Below are 24,217 nucleotides of genomic sequence, written 5' to 3'. Positions count from 1 at the left end.
ACCTTATCAAATATTCCTAAGATTGTCCACCTTTTAGCATAATTGGAGAACATCTTAATGTTGGAAAAAAAAAAAAAAAACACTTTCCCCCACCTTATCAAAGACATTTTTGTCCCACTTGTCAGGGGCAAGGGTGACTCCTTATCACCAATACTGCTGCACACTGTCAGGGCTGTTGGCTACAGTGTTGTGGCTGGGCCACCACCACTGCCCCCAGCCTTCTCATCTGTCCTTTTGTGTTGGATCTCTCTCCCACAATTCAAAGGCTGAGTAGGAGTGTCTGTTTGGTTGCACTGGATCAAATATTCTTGTCCTGGTATGTGTGCACACATGTGAAGGGGTTGGGGGTGGGGAAGGTGAAAAAGGAGGGTGTTCCTTATGCTTCAGTTTTTGGAGTGAGAAAAGGTGTCCTATTTCTCATCAAGACTAATCCAATGTAGAATTTGGATGTTGGGCATTCAAATGTTGGACAGCCAACAAATGACGAGTGCCTATGGCATAAATTATCTGAATTTCAAAAGCAGAGAAAAGATAAGGCTCATGCCTGACAAAAAGAGAAAAAATAATTTAAAAGCCACTAGTTAGCAGAGAAAAATCGTATACTCAAACAGGACTTAGCAAACCCTTAAACGTTTCTCAGAACTGTCATGGCAGTGGTTCTCACACATTGAATGCATCAGGATTAATGAACACTTAAAACAAGTTTCTAAACCTCATCCCAGATTTATTGAATAAGATTCCACTGGGGATAGGGTCCAGGAATTCACATAATTTGTAGACTTTCTGGATAGTTCTGACACGGTTGGTTTGTAGACCTCCTCTGAGAAACACTGCTATATGGGTATTGGAAGAGATGATCAGTATAACAATGAAAATGGCTGAATTTAAGTAGAGAATTTTATTGTCAGCATTTTTTTTTTTGTATTTAAGTTCTGAGATACATGTGTAGAACATGCAGGTTTGTTATATAGGTATACACATGCCATGTTGGTTTGCTGCCCCCATCAACCCGTCATCTACGTTAGGTATTTCTCCTAATGCATCCCTCCCCTAGCTCTCCACCCATCAACAAGACCTTGCATGTGATGTTCCCCTCTCTGTGTCCATGTGTTCTTATTGATCAACCCCTACTTATGAGTGAGAAAATGTGGGGTTTGGTTTTCTGTTCCTGTGTTTGTTTGCTGAGAATGATGGTTTCCAGCTTCATCCATGTCCCTGAAAAGGACATGAACTTTTCCTTTTTTATGGCTGCATAGTATTCCATGGTGTATATGTGCCACATTTTCTTTGGTTTGTAGGCTATTACTTACTGCCTCAATTTTAGACCTTGTTATTTGTCTATTCAGGGATTCGACTTCTTTCTGGTTTAGTCTTGGGAGGGTGTATGTGTCCAGGAATTTATCCATTTCTTCTAGATTTTCTAGTTTATTTGTGTAGAGGTGTTTATAGTATTCTCTGATGATAGTTTGTATTTCTGTGGGATCAGTGGTGATAACCCCCTTATCATTTTTTTATTGTGCCCATTTGATTCTTCTCTCTTTATTTCTTTATTAGTCTGGCTAGCAGTCTATTTTGCTAATCTTTTCAAAAGCCAGCTCCTGGATTCATTGAGTTTTTTAATGGTTTTTCATGTCTCTGTCTTCTTCAGTTCTGTTCTGATCTTAGTTGTTTCTTGTTTTCTGAAAGCTTTTGAATTTGTTTGCTCTTGCTTCTCTAGTTCATTTAATTGTGGTGTTAGGGTGTCAGTTTTAGATTTTTCCCACTTTCTCCTGTGGGCGTTTTAGTGCTATGAATTTCCCTCTAAACACTACTTTAGCTGTGTCTCAGGGATTCTGTTACATTGTATCTTTGTTCTCATTGCTTTCAATGAACTTATTTGTTTTTGCCTTAATTTCCTTATTTACCCAGTAATCATTCAGGAGCAGATTGTTCAGTTTCCATGTAATTGTGCAGTTTTTCTTTTTCTTTTCTTTTCTTCTTCTTCTTCTTTTTTTTTTTTTTTTTTGAGACAGAATCTTGCTCTGTCATCCAGCTGAGTGCAGTGGCATGATCTTGGCTCACTGCAACCTCCACCACCTGGGTTCAAGCGATTCCCCTGCCTCAGCCTCCCAAGTAGCTGGGACTACAGGTGCTCACCACCACGCTCTGCTAATTTTTTGTATTTTGGTAGAGACAGGTTTCACCATGTTGGCCAGTATGGTCTCAATCTCTTGACCTTGTGATCCACCCGCCTCAGCCTCCCAAAGTGCTGGGATTATAGGTGTGAGCCACCACACCAGGCAAATTGTGCAGTTTTGAGTGAGTTTTCTAATCCCAAGTTCTAATTTGACTGAACCGTGGTCTGAGAGACGTTTCTTATGATTTCTATTCTTTTGAATTTGTTGAGAAGTGCTTTACTTCTAATTAAGTCATCAATTTTAGAATAAGTGCTATGTGGTGCTGAGAAGAATGTATACTTTGTTGATTTGGGGTGGAGAGTCTGTAAATGTTTACTAGGTCTGCTTGATCCAGAGCTGAGTTCAAGTCCTGAATATTCTTATTAATTTTCTATCTTGTTGATCTGTTTAATATTGACAATGGGGTGTTAAAGTCTCCCACTATTATTGTATGGGAGTCTTAAGTCTTTTTGTAGGTTTCTAAGAACTTGCTTTATGAATCTGGGTGCTCCTGTGTTGGGTGAATATATATTTAGGATAGTTAGCTCTTCTTGGTACATTGATCCCTTTACCGTTTTGTAATACCCTTCTTTTTTTTTTTTTTTTTTTTTTTTTTTTTTTTTTTTTTTAATCTTTGTTGCTTTAAAGTCTGTTTTCTCAGAGACTAGGATTGCAACCCCTGTTTGTTTTTGTTTGTTTGTTTTTTCTTCTTTCCATTTGCTTGGTAAATTTTTCTTCATTTCTTTATTTTGAGACTATGTGTGTCTTTGCATGTGAGATGGGTCTCCTGAATACTAATAGGTCTTGACCCTTTATTCAACTTGCCAGTCTGCATCCTTTACTTGGGGCATTTAGCCCATTTACATTTAAGGTTAATATTGTTATGTGTGAATTTTATCCTATCATTATGATGCTAGCTGGTTACTTTGCTCATTAGATGATGCAGTTTCTTCATAGTGTCAATGGTCTTTACAATTTCGTATGTTTTTGCAATGGCTGGTACCAATTCCTTTCCATATTTAGTGCTTCCTCCAGAAGCTCTGGTAAGGCAGGCCTGGTGGTGACAAAGTCTCTTAGCATTTGCTTGTCTGTAAAGAATTTCATTTCTCCTTTGCTTATGAAGCTTAGTTTGGCTGGATACGAAATTCTGGGTTGAAATTTTTTTCTTTAAGAATGTTGAATATTGGCCCCCACTTTCTGTTGGCTTGTAGGGTTTCTGCAGAGAGATCTGCTGTTAGTCTGATAGGCTTCCCTTTGTGAGTAACCCAACTTTTTTCTCTGGCTGCCCTTAACATTTTTTCCTCATTTCAACCTTGGTGAATGTTACGATTATGTGTCTTCTCAAGGAGTATCTTTGTGGTGTTCTCTGTATTTCCTGAATTTGAATGTTGGCCAGTCTTGCTTGGTTGGAGAAGTTCTCCTGGATAATACCTTGAAGAGTGTTTTTCAACTTGGTTCCATTCTCCTTGTTACTTTTATGTACACTAGTCAAATGTAGGCTTGGTCTTTACACATAGTCCCATATTTCTTGGAGTCTTTGTTTGATCCTTTCATTCTTTTTTCTCTAATTTGTCTTTATGCTTTAATCATTATGATGATGTTTAATCTCAGATACCTTTACTTCCACTTGATCGATTTGGCTATTGATACTTGTGTATGCTTCACAAAGTTCTTGTGCTGTGTTTTTCAGCTCTATCCAGTCATTTGTGTTCTTCTCTAAACTGGTTATTTTACTTAGCAATTAGTCTAACCTTTTTTCAAGGTTCTTAACTTCCTTGCATTGGGTTAGACCATGCTCCTTTATCCTGGAGGAGTTTGTTTTTATTCACCTTCTGAAGTCTATTTCTGTCAATTTGCCAAATTCATTCTCCGTCCAGTTTTGTTACCTTGCTGGCAAGGAGTTGTGATCCTTTGAAGGAGAAGAGGTGTTCTGGTTTCTGGAGTTTTCAGCCTTTTTGCACTGGTTTTTCCTCATCTTCATGGATTTGTCTACCTTTAGTCTTTGATGTTTGTGACCTTCAGATGGGGTTTTTGTGTGGGTGTCCCTTTTGTTGATGTTGACACTATTAGTCTCTGTTTGTTAGTTTTCCTTCTAACAGTCAGGCCCCTCTTCTGCAGGTCTGCTGGAGTTTGCTGGAGGTCCACTCCAGACCCTGTTTGCCTGGGTATCACCAGCAGAAGCTGCAGAACAACAAAGATTTCTGCCTGTTCCTTCCTCTGGAAGCTTCATCCCAGAGGTGCACCCACCAGATGCCAGCCAGAGCTCTCCTGTATGAGGTGTCTGTCCACCCTTGCCTGGGGGTATCTCCCAGTCAGGAGGCACAGGTGTCAGGGACCCACTTGAGGAGGCAGTCTGTCCCTTAGCAGAGCTTGAGTGCTGTGCTGGGAGATCTGTTGCTCTCTTCAGAGCCAGCAGGCAGGAACATTTAAGTCTACTGAAGCTGTGCCGACAGCCGCCTTTTCCCCCTCGTGCTTTGTCACAGGGAGATGGGAATTTTATCTATAAGCCCCTGACTGTGGCTGCTGCCTTTCTTTCAGAGATGCCCTTCCCAGAGAGGAGAAATCTAGAGAGGCAGTCTGGCTACAGTAGATTTGTGGAGCTGTGGTGGGCTCTGCCCAGTCCAAACTTCCCAGTAGCTTTATTTACACTGTGAGGAAAAAGCCATCTACTCAAGCCTCAGTACTGGCAGATACTGCTTCCCCCACCAAGCTCGAGCATTCCAGGTTGACTTCAGACTGCTGTAGGGGCAGTCACTGGATCTTAGCTTGCTGGTCTCCATGGTGGTGGGATCTGCGGAGCTAGACCACTTGGCTCCCTGGCTTCAGTTCCCTTTTCAGGGGAGTGAATGGTTCTGTCTTGCTGGCATTCTAGGCACCAATGGGATATGAAAAAAACTCCTGCAGCTGGCTTGGTGTCTGCCCAAATGGCCACCCAGTTTTGTGCTTGAAACCCAGGGCTCTGGTGGAGTAGGTGCCCAAGGGAATCTCCTGGTCTGCAGGTTGTGAAGACCATGGGAAAAGCATAGTGTCTGGGCTGGAATGCACCATTCCTCACATGACAGTCCTTCTTGGCTTCCCTTGGCTAGGGGAGGGAGTTCTCTGACCACTTGCACTTCCAGGGTGAGGCAATGCCTGATTCTGCTTTTGCCAGCCTCTGTGGGCTGCACCCACTGTCTAAGCAGTCCCAATGAGTTAGGCTGGGTACCTCACTTGGAAATGCATAAATCACCCACTTTCTGTGTTTATCTCACTGGGAGCTGCAGACTGGAGCTGTTCCTATTTGGCCATCTTGCCAGCCATCTATCTTATGCATTTTACCCAGATTATCTCATTTAAACTTCACTATAGCCCTAGCAAGTAGTACTGTTTTCCCCATTTTATAGGTAGGCTAAACACTGCATATAAATGTTAAGTAATTTGCCTAAAGCCACAAAGCGAGTAAGAAGTAGGCACACGATTTACATTTCACACTGATCCCAAGCCCACATTTTTATGCCTGAGCAGAGGGCTTCCTGGTAAGGACCAAGAACCCAAATACTGATGTTTGCAGCCTAGGTCTTACTGAGGTTTGTGGATCCCAGGGATTGGTCCCATGGAGAACACAGAGACAGAAAGATGATAATCACATCCAAAGAGGATGGGAAACTTGAAGAGAAAAACACTAATCTGATCTCAGTGGCTAATATGTTGTGGCTTAATGTCTATTAATATTCTAAAATTTGGTTCAATAATCTTGAAACCAGAAAAGGGGATAAATTTTGTATGGCATCAGCAAATTGTATTGTCTTGATTTCCTTATTTTTATGAAAGTAGAATTAGATAAGATCTATAATATATCACAGATTCAACTAATAGCAAACTTCAGACAACCAGATTTATTCTCTCTGCATTTTTCTTGGGGTGGGGGTGTATGTGGGGCGGGCAGGGGGTGACAAATGATAAAATAATAGCCAAATAATAATATATTTTTTAAAAATGACCTTCTAGGTCATGTTTTCAGATTAGTACACACTGAAGCCAATATTCTATATGTTCTTTATTTGTGTTGAAATACCAGCCAGTGGGACTGACATTTTGGAAAGATGATTCTGTGGCCCTGCAAATCACAAGTCACATGAAAAGTGTGTATGTACTGCACTGAACTTGTTAAGAAATGAAGACAGCTTGAAACACAAAGATCTAATTTTAGTTGACTAGAAAATTCAATTAGCCAGGGAATGCTGTTTGTTGAAAATGCAACTTCTTTTCTAAATATAGTGGTTTATGTATCAGTAGGAGGAGGTCAGGGGGAGTTTTAGGGAGCAGAGATGGTAAGAGGTCAGTCTCTAATGTATACACTATTGAAAGGAAAGATATAATCAAGTGTTCTATATATAACAAAAGATATCATTCATGAATGAGTTTGGATTCAACATAATGAAAAAGAAGGGAGTTTCAGAAAAAGAAGAATAGCTTCCAGCCAGTCTGAGTGGTGGGTCCCATCAGGAGGCAGAGAGATATACAAAAGTTTTTTTGTATCCATGATCCTTTGATCTTCTATTTGTATAGAGGATAAGACAGTAACTTTACTACTGACCCACTGAAAGATTTCTAAGAGAAGCCCAGAAAGAGGCCTGGATTATGGTGAATTTATAAAGTTGGCAGAAAGCATATATAAAGATGATTTCTTTCATTTTGCTTTATATATCACTTTCCATTAAAACACTTTATAAAAGCAAGTATTTTCTTTTTCATCCTACATCCTTATAACACATGAAGAAGAGATGCTGTAAATATTGCGTAACAGGTGAAGAATTAGGGGAATCTACTTGGCCCTCTCAGCAAGGACCAAAAAGAGCTATCAGAGGTACAGTTGAAGGGTCCTTTGCTGCTCTCACATCCATATCATCTCTATTAAATAACTCTACCTTTCATTAATCATCCATCATTAGCAATGTGGCCTGAAACTCTTTTCTGCTTGAAGTCCCACCCCATCCCATCCCCATAGTCATTGTATATAGCACCTTAGTCAAGAAAAATGATTTTGAAATTTCATCCCTTTCAAGTAGAATTGTAGAGATAAGTAATTTCAGTATAGAAGTGAAGTTTCTGCTCAAAGGGAGAAAAAAAAAAAGAAGGACAGGATAGACATTTTTCACGTGGCATGTGCTGTGTGCTTGTTCTCCATTTGCAAGGCAAGTGGCCTACTGTGTATGTCTCAGAACTACATTGGATTTTTCCCATCTGTCTCAATGGGAGTTTTTGAGACACGGGAGTGAAAGAGACTTGCTGACCTTTAAAAAGTAGCTGATCCGTTTGTAGCATCTACGGTTGACTTTGCGATGATTTCAATATTTCAGTGAAGGTTTTTAATAGAAAAGAAGTTCATGAGCCACACATTTTATTTCTCCTTGGCCATTGGGAATTACCATTTTTGACCATTTGGGAAGTGTTATAAATGTTCTTCAGTGTCACTTTACTACATGGCAGTCAAATAATAGAACTTTTTCTGAGTAGGGCAGAAAATGGTAGTGGTGTAGGAACTAGCTGGAACAAAAGAGCAGTAAAAAACTAGTTTTTCTATGGAGTTAAAATAGACAAGCAAGTCTATGACTTCATGGCCTTTTATAATCTTCAAATGGCTGGCTTTCACTTGAAAAGGGACAGTGAAGGGCAATACTGGAATAAAGGGTGTTCATGTCTTCTTGTCTAGGATAAAAGCTGTTCCATTCCTATATTAGAAAATTTTGAACGTTTCCCTTAAGGTTTACTTTTAGTGTCCTGGTTTCAATTAAATAGCATGGAGAATTTTTGTGGTATTCCCAGAAGTGCAAATGGGATAGTAAAAAGCAACTGTTCCCTGTGGGGGCCTCCAACTAGCTGAAGTAGGGTCCCTTGATGATTATAGATGGGATATCCAGAGCTTTTGAATAATTGCAAAGGTAATGTCAGAAAAAGCCTTTAACTAGAACTGGGGTGGTGGAATTTTGTAATTATCCAAAGGAGACTCAATCAGAGTCTACCCCAAAGAATGAAGACAAAGGGAAATATCAGAAAGATTGCATGGAAGTACCATTGGCAGTATTCTCAAAGAAAACATGATGCTGAGTGGAGGAGGTGAAGAGGTGGCAATAATTCTGATATTTTAATTTTTTTACTTGAGAGTCTACAATTGGGCATCATTGCCAAGTAAAATGGGTAAAACAAGATAAATCTTGTGTTTGTTAGCAGTTATGATTTACTTTGAGCCAGTCTTGAAAACAAAACAGTTCATATACATAAACCAATGAGGACAAAACAGACCAGACCAATCTGCATCTGTTTCTAGAACTACTTGTGGCTCCTACCGAGTGGATAATTTATGAAATTCCTGGAGTGGGATTAAAAAATATTCCCAGCACAGATAGAGTTAAGTATCACAGTATATTTTGAGAAATGTCTCCCAAATGATTTAGCAAAGCCACAAAAAAGCAGTGAAAAAGGACTAAGCAACATACATTCATAGACCAAAACATGATTGAATGTATTGAGACAGTGCATAATTATATTAGAAGCAAGGTAAGAAAGACCTCAGTGCATAAATGTCTTCTAAAAATTGTGTTATTTTGAATTCAGCTTATTTTTTAAAATTCCCAACAACTTTTACTATACTTCCAGGGGAAAAAAATGTTCTTCAACTTTGTTCACCCACTATAAAAGATACCAGCTTTACATAATAAAAAATTAGGTATGTGAAAGTTCCAATGTATTCCTTAGCATAAAGTTAGTACTTTATAAATGTGAATATGTTGAATCCAGAATTAAGTGAATTTCCACACAGTTTGAGTTTTATTGCTAAGCTACTTTATCCTTCCAGTTGAATTTGTATATATTCCCCTGTAATGACCTTCATCCCTCTTCTACCCTTCTTAAAAGAATTGTCTATCTTTGTCATATCTGTTTTCTCACTTCCTTCAAATCACTTGGCTTTGCCTTCCCAACCCTCCACTCAAACCTGGAGAAAGTTTCTAATTGCCAAATTCAGTCGCCTTTTCAATTCTTATTTTACCATATCTCACTGTAATATTCAACACCACTTTTTCTTTCTTGGATCTATATCCACCTTTGACTTCCTGGACTATCTCTTTCCCAATTTCCCTCCAGTCTTTCAGAATGACTCCTTTTCAGTTTCCTCTGAAGATTGTACTTCCTTTCTCTAGCCCTTTAAATGCTATAGTTTCTTATGACTGTATCCTCCTACCCTCTGTCCTGTTCTATTTTCACTCATTGCACTCTATTTTAGTACAGAAACACATGCATGGCTTCTCCTATCACCTAGCTGGTGATTCTAGGTCTGCATATGCAAATGAGGCCTCTCTCTGGAGCTCATGGAATGATGCCAACTCCCTGTGAACACTCCACTGGGGTACCCTGGGCAGCACAACATTATCATATCCATAACTGCGCTCATTTTGATCTTCTACTCCCATGACTTAACACTAATACATAAGGCTTATCAAGGCCTTTAAAATGTGAGCCTTTCTTACCTCTCTGGAGTTATCTTACTCCCCACATAAGTACTGGAGTCCCCCAAATTCTCTCTCTTTCTCTCTCTCTCTCTCCCTCTCTCTCTCTCTCACACACACAAACTCTCTCTCTCTCTCTCATATCTTCAGCCAATGCCCCTGCTGCTCCCTCTTTCTGAAACTCTCTCCCTTTACCTTTACTGCTTTCTTAGTCTAATTCTACTGTTGGCCCAGACATCATTTCCTCAAGAAGCTCCTTTATTACACTTCCCAGCCTGCTTTAGGTATCCCTCTTAAGTGCTTCTTGTATGCTCTGTATTTAAGTTCTTTATTTGTTCCACATGTAAAATATTTCTTGTTTCCTTCTCTGGGTTCTCTTCTAGACTGTGAGCTCCTCCAGGGCAGAGGCATGGTAGGGGCCTGTTTAAATGAATAGCTTGCCTTCTAATTCTTACCTTCCCTGCTGCCAATGTCATGTCTAGTCAATGAAAGAAAATGTTTGAACAGGATTTAATGGTTTGACAGAGGTTGATCTTAGAATTCTGTTTTCCCTTTTTTTTTCTCCTCCTATGTGCATGTGTTTGTGGAGGATGGGTTGCATAAAGCTTTTTGGAAGCTGGGAGTGACTTCATCTGAAGTGGGGGAAACCTGCTTAAGGGTAACCCTCCCCTCCAAGAGGAGAAGGAAGAGAATATAGCAGTGTTCTAAGTACTCTTATAGGTTTTCTCTACAATGTACTAAAAATCTAGCAATATGCTCTGCACATTGTTAGTTAGTGTCCATTGGAAAATCTTTCCGGTACCCAAGGGCTCAACTGAGCCATCTAAAGTTCAGATCTTCACACCATCACTAAAAGACTTCGATGAGGCTGGAGATACCCAGCCTCTTTAATGGGCCACAAAGAACTCTTTTCTACTTCTTTGGCTTCATCTCTTATGATCATTTTGGATTGTCCTTCCTTTCTTCTTGAAAATACAAACCCTCCCCATTGCTTCCGTCCTTTGAAACTTGACTGGAGTCTTCCTCCTCCCAGATTCTCCTTCCAGAACCCCACTGGTGGGGCTGGCTGTGGCTCCTCCACATTTCCTAATACCCTGTGCTTGGCTTTCTGGTCACACCTGCCTCAGCATTGAATAACTCATCTGCCAGTGTGTCAGCTCCTCCAAAGGCAGGAACTGATCTTGTTCATCTCTGAATGTTCATAATGCCTGGTATATGGAAGGTACCAAAAATATTTTACTGAATTAATGAATAAGTGAAATATTGAACAGTAATGCACTCAGAAGTGTGCAAATTACCTTACTGCACAAATTTTTCTTGGAAGTCTGCCATATCCTGAATGGCAGATGTTATTGACTCAGGTAAGAGTTTGAAGTTGCATCTCAGGAACTTGCCCAATGCTGGAGGAGGAGGTAAGAAGATAATCCCTTTATTTAAGCAGAAAGTTGCATTTTCTAACTGAATACTTCCCAGTTTTTAGCACAGCCAGAGCTTCCTGTCATGCCATATCACTTTAAAGAGAGACTTGGAGTATTCACTTTGGCTCCAGAGAGTTGTCATGTGCCTGGAGAATAACCTGACATCCCAGGAACTCTTCTACCAGGAGAGACTCAACCAGCCCATGTATCAACTTAAAGGCTTTTGAGTGGAGGAGCTACTATCTATATGTGTCTGAGACACTTGGCTGTCATCCTTCCAGATTGGGCCTCCTGCTTTCTAGGTGGAAAAGTTGTTAGAGTTTCTTGCATGTATGTGGGGTCCCGGTTGGTGCTGAAAAAAAAGTCCCTTAGAACCTGTGTGATCTTGGATAAGTTACCTAACCTTTCTGTGCCTTAGACTCTTCACAAAAGGTGTGACAATGCATATGTTGTGGGACTATTGGAATGATTAAATTAGATGAATTATGTAAAGAGTTTAGCAGAGGGCAAGGTCCACAGTAAGTGTTGAATAAATGTCAGATGTAGTAATTATTGTTAAGTGCCTTCTGACCTATAATGTCTCTAGAGATCCAGCCTTGAGAAGAGAACTTGGAGAGAAAATATCCTGGAGGGAAACTGAAATGAAAATGTAAACCATAGTCTCCATGTTGAAATTCAGCGTACTTTCATTAAGAGTATGTCTTATGTCATTAACGACCTGAAATGAACAAAAAATCTTAGAGTTTGCATGAAAATTTTGAATCTGTTTTCATGTTGTATGATTATTACTACTTTTTTCTATTACTCCCTGCTTGTGCTATTACTAAATTCCCTGTGCAGAGGCACCTCTTGGGTCCCTCACGTCGATTTGGCTCAATTATCTTTCAGAGCCACTCTGACCTACCTATTTATGGAAAGTGACAGTAGCTTTCTTCCTCCTCCAGGGATTTCACTCCTCTTTTCACAGAGGAGGTTATGACAGAAAGGAGTCCTTATTTATTTTAAGACCTTAGCTCTCTTGCCTACCTTAGAATTTGTGGCTGGCCTCATCTTTCTGATCAAAGGGCTATGTTTTCTGCCATGGAAGCTTGAGATGGAGGAAAGGACCGGTAAAAGGCACAGCCACGGAGCACTCTAGGTCTAAAGGAATCTCAGCTGGAGGGAACACTGGGGCCCAGGGTGCAGATAAGTAACGACTGCACCAACTTTGTTTTTACACGTTTGTGGCATGCTCATATATATATATATTTTTTTTTACCTCTCTGCCTGCTGCTTATCCATCTTCTTTGCTGGCTTCTCTGCCTCCTCCAGGGCTGTTTGTCAGGGTTCTGTTCAAGGGCCTGGGTTCCTTCCTCCCTTCCTCCCTTCCTCCCTTCCTCCCTTCCTCCCTTCCTTCCACAGGGTCTCACTCCCATCTCCAAGAGCCAAGGTTGGAGCACAGTGGTGTCATCACAGCTCACTGCAGCCTCTCAACCTTCCAGGCTCAGATGATCCTTCCACCCTTGCCTCCCAAGTAGCTGACACTACAGTTGCACCACACTCAGCTAATTTTGTATTTTTTGTAGAGACAGGGTCTTGCCATGTTTCCCAGGCTGGTTTTGACCTCTTGGGCTCAAGTGATCTGCCTGCCTTGGCCTCACAAAGTGCTGGGATTACAGGTGTAAGCCACCATGCCTGGCCTAACTTCTTGCTTTTCCTGGACAATCTCAACCCTCCCAGGGCAATAGGAACCATATCTGTCTCCCAGGCTCCAGACAAGTACATCCAACTGCCTTCTGGATGGTTGCTACATGGATATCCCACAGGTCACTAATGCTCAGTATGACTAAAATTATACCTATAATCTTTCTGTCTCTATCAAAGTTGCTTCTTTTCCAGTATTCCTTATCTTGGAAAATAGCACTGTTCCCTAAGTCATTGCCCAAGGTGTAACCTGAAAGTTGACCTAGACTTTTAATTTTCCCTTTCCCTTCCCATTCAATCAATTATTTATTCCTATCAACTCACCCACACTTGACAGTAATGATGCACCTTTCCCCTCCACAATGGGGTGGTGTCAGAGGAACTCTAGTGGGGGAGTTGGGATTTTCACTATCACCCAGTAGTAACAAGACCAATTTGATACCCAATTCAGTGTCAGTAGAGTCCATGTGGGGAGGCAGAACTGCCATTCCCACCCAGTAGTAAAAAAGGAGCTTTCCCAACTCCTCAGATGCCAGTGGAGGCTGAATGGGGAACCCAGATGTCTCCCTCCACCTAATATGTGGACAGTAATTAGGCAGTCCCCTGCCAGAGTGAAGTCTGAAAAAGCCAGCTTAAACAGAAAGCTCAAATAAACTCTAGAGTCTCATAACATAAAAATGTTCAGGTTCCAATTGAAAATCAGGAAGAACCAAGAAGATCTCAAATTGAATGAAAAAGGGACAATAATTGCTATATTAGCTTCCTATGGCTGCTGTAACAAACAACTATAAATTTGATGTACAACAACAGAGGTGTATTGTCTCACAGCCCTGGAGGCCAGAAATCCAAAATCAAGTCATCAGCAGGACCGCACTTCCTTCAAAGTCTCCACAGGAGATTCTGTTCCTTGCCTCTTCCAGTTTCTGGTGACTCCAGGTGTTCTATGGCTTGTAGCTGCATCATTCTAATCTCTGCCTCCAATGTACATCCTCTGTATTTCTCTTGTAAGAATATCTATCACTAGATCTAGACCTACTCAGATAATCGAGGATAATTTCATCATCTCATAATCCTTAATTTCCAGAATATGGAAATACAAATCTCAGTAATGGGCTCAACCAGGAGAATGGAGGATACAGACCAAACAACTAAACGGAGCTCAGGGACCTGTGGGAATAAAACAAAAGATCTAACATTCATGTCATTGGAGTTCTGGAAAAAGAAGAAAAAGACAATGAATAGGACTAGAAGAAATAATAACCAAAAACTTCTCAAATTTGACAAGAGGCATAAACCTACAGATTCAAAAAGCTTAGAACATCTCAAACAAGAAAAGCTAAAGAATTACATGCCAAGATACATCATAATGTCTGAAAGCTAAAGAAAAGAAAATATCTTGAATGCAGCCAGAGAAAAATAACATCTTATTAATATGGGAAAAGCAATTAGAATGACACTGTATTTCTCATCATAGGTTATTGAGAAGGAAGTGATACAATATTTTTCAAATGTTGAAAGACAACTTTCAATGCAGAATCTTGTACTCCATGTAAAATATCCTTTAGGAATAAAGGCAAAATCAAGACATTGTCAGATGAAGGAAAACTAAGAGAATTTGTCTTCAGCAGACCTGTCTTAAAATAATGGCTAGTGGAAGTTCTCTAAGTAGAAAGGAAATAATACAAGAAGGAAACGTGGAGCATCAGAAAAAAAGAAATAACACAGTAACTATATGGGCAAATACAATGGATTTTCCTTCTTCTCTTGAGTTTTCTAAATCATGTTTGACAATTGAGGCAAAAATTATACTAATCTCTAATATTATTCCAAATGTATGTAGAGGAACAAATACTATTATAAATTGGACATGTTGAAGGGATGTAAAGAGAGGTAAGGTTTCTACACGTCACTCACACTGGTGAAATTATGACACCAAGGGACTGTGATAAGTTATGCATATCTCCTGTAATACTGAGAGCAACCATTGACAAAACTATGTAAAGAGATAAACTCAAAAATACTACAGAAAAATCAAAATGGAATTCTAAAAATACATTCAAGTAACCCACAAGAGGGCATAAAAATTAAAATCAAGCAATAAACAAAACCAGTGAGAATAAACAGAAAAAATTAAAATGGCAGACTTAAGTCCTAACATATTAATAATTACATTAAATGTGAATGGTCTAAATACACCCATTAAGAGACTGACAGAGTGAATTTAAAAACATGGTCCAACTATATGCTGCCAACAAGAAACACATTTCAAATGTAATATAGACATCTTTAAAGTAAAAGGATGAACAATTAAAGGCATTCAGAAGTACTTGTATTAATATCTGGTAAAGTAGATTTCAGAGCAAAAATTAAGACAGCAAAACATTAAGATACAATGATAGAAGGGTCAATTCTCTAAGAACATATAGCAACCCTAAATGTTTATTAACCAAACCATAGAGCAGCAAAATATGTGAAGCAAAAACTTCACAATTCAGATATAACTGAAAGGAGAAATAGAAAAATCCACAACTATAATTAAAAAGGCCAACACTCTACTCTCAACAATTGATTAGAACTAGACAGAAAATCAGCAAAAATATGGAAGAACTGAACATCATCAGCCAAGAGGATTTAATCAACACTTATGGAACATTCTACCCAACAGTAGAATAAATATTCTTTCCACCTTCAGAACATATGCCAAGATAAGTTATACCCTGAGCTACATCAAATTTAAAAGAAATGAAATCATGCAGAGTGTTTTCTCTGACTACAATGGAATCAAAGTAAAAATCAATAATAAAAATATCACAGGAAAACTTCTAGCTCTAAATATATAAGAAAAGTAGAAAAGCCTCAAATCAACAATCTAAGCTCCCACCTCAAGAACCTAGGAAAATAAGAGCAAAATAACCCCAAAGCAAGCAGAAGGAAGGAAATAATAAAGGGCAGAAATCAATGGACATGAAAGCAGAAAAACAATAGAAAAATAAATGGTACAAAGGGCTGGTTCTTTGAAAAGATCAATAAGATTGACAAACTTTTAGCAAGACTGACACAAAAAGAAAGGCACATATTACCAACATCGGCAATGAAACATGGGCTATTACTATATTCCCTGCAAACATCAAAGTATGTTAAGGTAATACCATAAACTATTCTATGTGCATATAATTGACACCTTAGATGAAATCAACCACTTTTTTAAAAAAACTTCCACAACTCACCCAGTATGAAATAGTCTTATCTTTATTATTAAAAGATTGAATTTGTAATTTAACAACTCCCCCAAATGAAATCTCTAGGCCCCATAGTTTCGCTGAAGAATTCTGTGAAACATTTAAGAGAGAATTAATACCAATTCTAAACAATCTCTCCTAGAAAATAGAAGAGAAGGAAATACTTCCTAATTCATTTTATGAAGCTAGTAATACTCTGATATCAAAGTTAAACAAAGACAGTACAACAAAGAGAAAAGAAAAAAACACAGATTAATATCCCTCATGAATATAGATACAAAAATCCTTAATAAAACATTAACATAAAAAATTCAGTAATATATGAAAAGAATCGCATAGCAATATTAAGTGGGGTTTATTCCAGAGATGCAAATCTGGTTCAATATTAGAAAATCAGCGTAATCTACCATATTAACAGACAAAGGGTGTAGGAAGGAGGTGGGATTTGCTATACAAGGGCAACATAAGAAATCCTTGTGATGAAAGTCCTCTGTATCTTGACTGTCAATGCCAACATCCTACTTATCATATTTTACTATAGTTTTGTAAGATGTTTCCCTTTGAGATAAACTAGGTAAAATGCACATGGGAATCTCTCTGTATAATTTCTTTTTTTTTTTTAACTTTTCTTTTATATTCAGGAGTACATGTGAAAGTTTGTTATATAGGTAAACTTGTGTCATGGGGGTTTCTTGTACAGATTATTTTGTGACCCAGGTACTAAGCCTAGTACTCAATAGTTATTTTTTCTGCTCTTCTTCCTCCTCCCACTCTCTGCCCTCAGGTAGACCCAAGTGTCTGTTGTTCTCCTTTATGCGTCCATGTATTCTCATCATTTAGCTCCCACTTATGAATAAGAACATGTTGGGTTTTGTTTTCTGTTCCTGTGTTAGTTTGTTAAGAATAATGGCCTCTGGTTTGTGTTCCTGCAAAGGACATGATTTTATCCCTTTTTTAAGGCTGCTTAGTATTCCATGGTGCATATGTAGCACATTTTATTTATCCAGTCTACCACTGATAGGCATTTAGGTTGATTCCATGTCTTGGCTATTGTGAATAGTGCTATAGCACTGCACTAAATTTACTTGTGTCTGTGTCTTTATGATAGAATGATTTCTATTCCATTGCATATATACCCAATAATGGGATTCCTGGGTTGAATGGTAGTTCTGTTTCCAGCTCTTTGAGGAATCACCACAGTGCTTTCCACAATTGTTAAACCAATTTACACTCCCATCAACAGTGTATATGCATTCCCTTTTCTCGGCAACCTTGCCAGCATCTGTTATTTTTTGACTTTTTAGTAATAGCCATTTGGACTGGTATGAGATGGCATCTCACTGTGGTTTCAATTTGCGTTTATCTAATGATCAGTGATATTGAACTTTTTTTTGTATACTTGTTGGCAACATGTTTGTCTTCTTTTGAAAAGTATTCGTTCATGTCCTTTGCCCACTTTTTAATGTTTTTTTTTTCTTGTAAATTTAAGTTCCTTATGGATGCTTGGTATTAGACCTTTGTCAGATACATAATTTGCAAAAATTATCTCCCATTCTGTAGGTTGTCTATTCACTCTGTTGACAGTTTATTTTGCTGTGCATAAGCTCCTTAGTTTCATTAGGTCCCATTTGTCAATTTTTGCTTTTGATGCAATTGCTTTTGGCATCTTTGTCATGAATCTTTGCCATTTCCTATGTCCAAAATGGTACTGCCTAGGTTGCCTTTCAGAGTTTTTATAGTTTTGGGTTTTTACATTTAAGTCTGTAATCAATCTTGAGTTAATTTTTATAGATTGTGTAAGGAAGAGGTCCAGTTTCAATCTTGTGCATCTCAATGATATTGAGTTTTCCTATTCATGAAAATGGAATGTTTTTCCATTAGTTTGTCTCATATCTGAATTCTTTGAGCAGTGTTTTGTAATTCGTATTACAAAGATCTTGCACCTCCCTTGTTAGCTGTATTCCCAGGTATTTTATTTCATTTTTTTTGGCAACTGTGAATGGGATTGCATTTCTGCTTTGGCTCTCGGCTTGGCTGTTTTTGGTGTATAAGATTGCTTGTGACTTTTGTACATTGATTTCATATCCTGAAACTTTGCTGAAGTTGTTTACTATGTCAGGGTACTTTTGGAGAGAGACTATGGGGTTTTCTACATATAGAATCATGTCATCTATAAACAGGGATAGTTTGACTTCCTCTCTTCCTATTTGGACTCCTTTTATTTCATTCTGTTGCCTGATTACGTTAGCCAGGACTTCCAATACTCTGTTGAACAGGAGTAGTGAGAAAGGGCATCCTTGTCTTGTGCTAGTTTTCAAGGGTGATGCTTCCAGCTTCTTCCCATTCAATATAATGTTGGCTGTGGGTCAGTCATAGATGGGTCTTATTATTTTGAGGCATGTTCTTTCCATACCCAGCTTGTTAAGAGTTTTTGAAATGAAGATGTTGAATTTTATCAAAAGCCTTTTCTGGATCTATTTAGATAATTATGAGATTTTTGTCTTTAGTTCTATTTATGTGATGATTCATATTTATTGATTTGTGTATGTTGAACCAGTCTTGCATTCCAGAGATAAAACCCACTTGATCATGGTAAATTAGTTCTTTGATGTGCCACTGGATTCAGTTTGGCAGTATTTTGTTGAGGATTTTTTCATCAGTGTTCATCAAGGATATTGCCTGAAGTTTTCTTTTCCTTTGTTGTATATTTGCCAGGTTTTGTTATCAGGATGACTCTGGTCTCATTTAATGAGTTAGGGAGAAGTCCCTCTTCCTTAATTTTTTGGAATAGTTTCAGTAAAAATGGTACTAGCTCTTTTTTATACATCTGGTAGAATTTGGCTGTGAATCCATCTGGTAATGGGCCTTTTTTTTGTTTGGTTGGTTGATAGACTATTTATTACTGATTCAGTGTCAAAACTCATTGTTCTTGGTTTAGTCTTGGGAGGGTGTATGTGCCCAGAAATATTTCCATTTTTTTCTAGATTTTCTAGTTTGTGTGTGTAAAGGTCTTCGTAGTATCCTCCGATAACTATTTGTATTTCTGTGGGGTAAGTGGCAATATCTCCTTTGTTGTTCTTTGGATCTTTTCTTTTTTCTTCTTTTTAGTCTAGTTAGTGGTCTATTTACCTTGTCAATTTTTTCAAAAAACCAGCTCCTGGATTCATTGATTTAAAACAAAAATTTAAGTTTTAATATTTTTATTTCAATAGGTTTTGGGGGAGCAGGTGGTGTTTGATTACATGAATAAGTTCTTTAATGGTGATTTCTGAGATTTCGGTGTACCCATCACCTGAGATGTGTACCCAGTACCCAATGTGCAGTCTTTTACCCCTCACACTCCCTCAACATTTCCCATGAGTCCCCAAAGTCCAATGGTATCATTCTTATTCCTTTGCATCTCCATGTGTAGTCTTATCCCTCACCTCCCTCTCAACCTTTCCCAAGTTCCTAAAGTCCAATTGTATCATTCTTATGACTTTGCATCCTCACGGATGTCTGGCTTTCCATTCCTGAGTTACTTCACTTTAAATAATGGTCTCCAATTCCATCCATATGGCTGCAGATGCCAATATTTAGTTCCTTTTTATAGCTGAGTAATATTCCATGGTGTGTGTGTGTGTATACACACACTCACACACATATGTATACCACAATTTATATATGTGTGTGTATATATATATGTGTATATATATACACACACATACGCACACACACATGTATACCACAATTTCTTTATCCACTTGTTGACTGATGGGCATTTAGGCTGATCCTGTATTTTTGCCATTGTGAATTGTGCTGCTATAAACATGATATAAATTGATGGACATTTAGGCTGATCCTGTATTTTTGCCATTGTGAATTGTGCTGCTATAAACATGTGTGAGCAAGTGTCTTTTTCATATAATGACTTCTTGCCTCTGGGTAGATACCCAGTAGTGGGATTGCTGGATCAAATGGTAGTTCTGCTTTTAGTTTTTAAAGGAAACTCCACACTGTTTTCCATAATGGTTGTACTAGTTTACATTCCTACCAGTAGTGTGAAAGTATTCCCTTTTCCATGCCAACATCTATTATTTTTTGATTTTTTGATTATGGCCATTCTTGCAGGAAGTAAGGTGATATTGCATTGTGGTTTTGATTTGCATTTCCCCAATCATTAGTGATGTTGAACATTTTTTTCATATCTTTATTAGCCATTTGTATATCTTCTTTTGAAAATTGTCTATTCATGTCCTTAACCCGTTTTTTTTGGTAGGATTTTTTTTTTCTTGCTGATTTGTTTGAGTTCATTTTAGATTCTGGATATTAGTCCTTTGTCAGCTGTATAGATTGTGAAAATTCTCTCCCACATGGGTTTTCTGTTTACTCTGCTGATTGTTTCTTTTGCTGTGGAGAGACTCTTTAGTTTAATTAAGTCCTGTCTATTTATCTTGGTTTCTGTTGCATTTGCTTTTGGGTTCTTGGTCATGAAGTCTTTGCCTAAGCCAATGTCTAGATGGGTTTTCCTGATGTTATCTTCTAGAATTTTTATGGCTTCCAATCTTAGATTTAAGTCATTAATACATCTTGAGTTGATTTTTGTATAAGATGAGTGATGAGGATCCAGTTTCATTCTTCTATATGTGGATTGTCAATGATTCCAGCACCATTTGTTAAATAGGATGGCCTATGTTTTGGTTCACTTTGTTGAAGATCAGTTGGCTGTAAGTATTTGGTTTTATTTCTGGGCTCTCTATTCTGTTCTATTGGTCTACATGCTTATCTTTATGCTAGTACCATGCTGTTTTGGTGATTATGACCATATAGCATAGTTTGAAGTCAGGTAATGTGATGCCTCCAGATTTGTTCTTTTTGCTTAGTCTTGCTTTGGTTATGTGGGCTCTTTTTTGGTTCCATATGAATTTTAGGATTGTTTTTTCTAGTTCTGTGAAGAATGATAGTGGTATTTTGATGAAAATTGCATTGCATTTTTAGATTGCTTTTGGCAGTATAGTCATTTTCACAATATTGATTCTACCCATCCTTGAGCATGGGATGTGTTTCCATTTGTTTGTGTCATCTATGATTTCTTTCAGCAGTGTTTTGTAGTTTTCCTTGTAGAGGTCTTTAATCTTCTTGGTTAGGTATATTCCTAAGTATTTTATTTTTATTTTTGCAGGTGTTGTAAAAGGGGTTGAGTTCTTGATTTGATTCTCAGCTTGTTGTTGGTGCTGTATAGCAGAGCTACTAATTTGTGTACATTAACTTTGTATCCTAAAACTTTTTGGTAGGATTGCTTGTTTTTTTCTTGCTGAATTGAGTTCTTTGTAGGTTCTGGACATTAGTCCTTTCTAGAAGCTTTTTGGATGAGCCTTTAGGGTTTTCCATGTATCAGATCATGTCATCAGTAAACAGCAACTCTTTACTTCCTCTTTACCAATTTGGATGCCCATTATTTCTTTCTCTTGTCCGATTGCTCTGGCTAGGACTTCCAGTATTATGTTAAATAGAAGTGGTGAAAGTGGGCATCCTTATCTTGTTCTAGTTCTCAGGGGGAATGATTTCTACTTTTCCCAATGCCATATTAGGTTGGCTATGGGTTTGTCATAGATGGCTTTTATTACATTAAGATATGTCCCTCTATGCCTATTTTGCTGAGGGTTTTGATCATAAAGGGATGCTGAATTTTGCCAAATGCTTTTTCTGTAACTATGATCATGTGATTTTTGTTTTTAATTCTGTTTATGTGGTATGTCACACTTATTGACTTGTGCATATTAAACCATCCCTGCATCCCTGGTATAAAACCCACTTGATTATGGTGGATTATCTTTTTGGTACATTGTTGGACTCAGTTAGCTAGTATTTTGTTAAGGATTTTTGCATCTATATTCATCAGGGATGTTGGTCTGTGGTTTTCCTTTTTTTGTTATATACTTTCCTAGCTTTTGTATTAGGATGATACTGGCTTCATAGCATGATTTAGGGAGGATTTTCTCTTTCTCTACCTTGTTGAATAGTGTCAATAGGATTGGTACCAATTCTTTGAATGTCTGATAGAATTCAGCTGCAAGTCTTCTGATCATGGGACTTTTTTGTTGGCAGTTTTAAAGTTACCATTTCAATCTTGCTGCTTGTTACTGGTCTGTTCATAGTATGTACTTCTTCATGGTTTAATCTAGAAGGGTTATATGTTTCCCAGAATTTATCTATCTCTATATTTTCTAGTTTATGCACATAAACGTGTTCATAGGAAACTTGAACGATCTTTTGCATTTCTGCGGTATCAGTTCTAATATTTCCTGTTGCATTTCAAATTGAGTTCATTTGGATTTTTGCTTTTCTTTTCTTGGTTAATCCCCCTAATGGTATATCAATTTTATATATCTTTTCAAATAATCAGCTTTTTCTTTCATTTATCATTTGTATTTTTTGTTTCAATTTCATTTTATTTGTGCTCTGATCTTTGTTATTTCTTTTCTTTTGCTGAGTGAGGTTGAGTTTGGTTTGTTCTTGTTTCTCTAGTTCCTTGAGGTGTGACCGTAGATTGTCTATTTGACTCTTTATGACCTTTTGAAATAGGCATTTAAGGCTAAAAACTTTCCTCTTAGCACCACCTTTGCTGTATCCCAGAGGTTTTAATAAGTTGTGTCACTATTATCATTCAGTACAAAGACTTTTTAAATTTCTATCTTGATTTCATCGTTGACCCAATGATCATTCAGGAGCAGATTATTTCATTTCCATGTATTTACATGATTTTGAGGGTTCTTTTTGGAGTTGATTTCCAATTTTATTCCACTGTGGTCTGAGAGAATACGATATAATTTCAGTTTTCTTAAACTTACTGAGACTTGTTTTGTGGCCTATCATATGGTCTGTCTTGGAGAATGTTTCATGTGTGGATGAATAGAATGTATATTCTGCAGTTGTTGGGTAGAATGTTCTGTAAATATCTGTTAAGTCCATTTGTTCTAGGGTATAATTTAAATCTATCGCTTCTTTGTTGACTTCCTTTCTTGATAATCTGCCTAGTACGGTCAGTGGAGTATTGAAGTCTCCCACTATTATTGCGTTGCTGTCTATCTCATTTTTTAGGTAGGCCTAGTAGTAATTGTTGTATAAATTAGGGAGTTCCAGTATTAGGTGCATATATATTTAGGAAGGTGATATTTTCCTGTTGGACTAGTCCTTTTATTATTATATAATGTCCCTCTATGTCTTTTTTAACTGCTGTTGCCTTAAAGTTTGTTTCATCTGTTATAAGAATAGCTAGTCCTGCTTGCTTATGGTGTCCATTTTCAAGGGATATCTTTTTCCACCACTTTACCTTAAGTTTATAATTTTTTGAATGATTTCTTGTGCCTTAATCTCCTTTAGATCAGCTTTCATTTTTGGTTATTTCTTGTCTTCTGTTAGCCTTGGAGTTAGTTTGTTGTCGCTTTTTTAGTTCTTTTAGTTGTGATGTTAGGCTGTTAATTTGAGTTCTTTTTAACTTTTTGATGTGGGTGTTTGGCACTATAATTTTCCCTTTTAGCATTGCCTTAACTGTGTCCCAGAGATTCTGATATGTTGTATTTCTGTTCTCATTAGTTCAAAGTACTTCTTGATTTCTGCTTTAATTTCATTATTTACAAAAAAATCATTTAGGAGCAGGTTGTTTAATTTCCATGTACTAGTATGGTTTTGAATGATTTTCTTTATCTTGAATTCTAATTTTATTATGTTGTGGCCCAAGAGAGTGGTGGTATGATTTTGATTATTTTGCATTTGCTGAGGATGTTTTTGTCTGATTGTGTGGTTGATTTTAGAGTATGTGCCATGTGACAATGAGAAGAATGTATATTCGGTTGTTTTTTGGTGGAGAGTTCTGTAGATGTCTGTCAGGTCAGTTTGGTCCAATGTTGAGTTTAGGTCCTAAATATCATTGTCAATTTTCTGCTTCAATGATCTAACACTGTCAGTGGGGTGTTGAGGTCTCCCACTATTATTGTGTGTGAGTCTACGTATCTTTGAAAGTCTCTAAGAACTTGTTTTATCAATCTGGGTGCTCCTGTGTTGGGCACATATATATTTACGGTAGTTAGGTCTTGTTGAATTGAACCCATTACCATTACATAATGTCCTTCATAATAGTTGGAAATTTTAACACTGTTTTATCAGAAATGGACAGATCCAGGAGGCAGAAAATCAGTAAGGACACAATTGAACTCAACAACACCATGAATCATTTGTATGTAATGGACATCTATAGA

The sequence above is a fragment of the Aotus nancymaae genome, unplaced genomic scaffold, assembly GCF_030222135.1.
Source record: "Aotus nancymaae isolate 86718 unplaced genomic scaffold, 86718_ANA_hifiasm-v0.15.2.pri h1tg000008l, whole genome shotgun sequence".
Classification (NCBI taxonomy): Eukaryota; Metazoa; Chordata; class Mammalia; order Primates; family Aotidae; genus Aotus; species Aotus nancymaae.
This window is presented reverse-complemented; position numbering follows the sequence as displayed.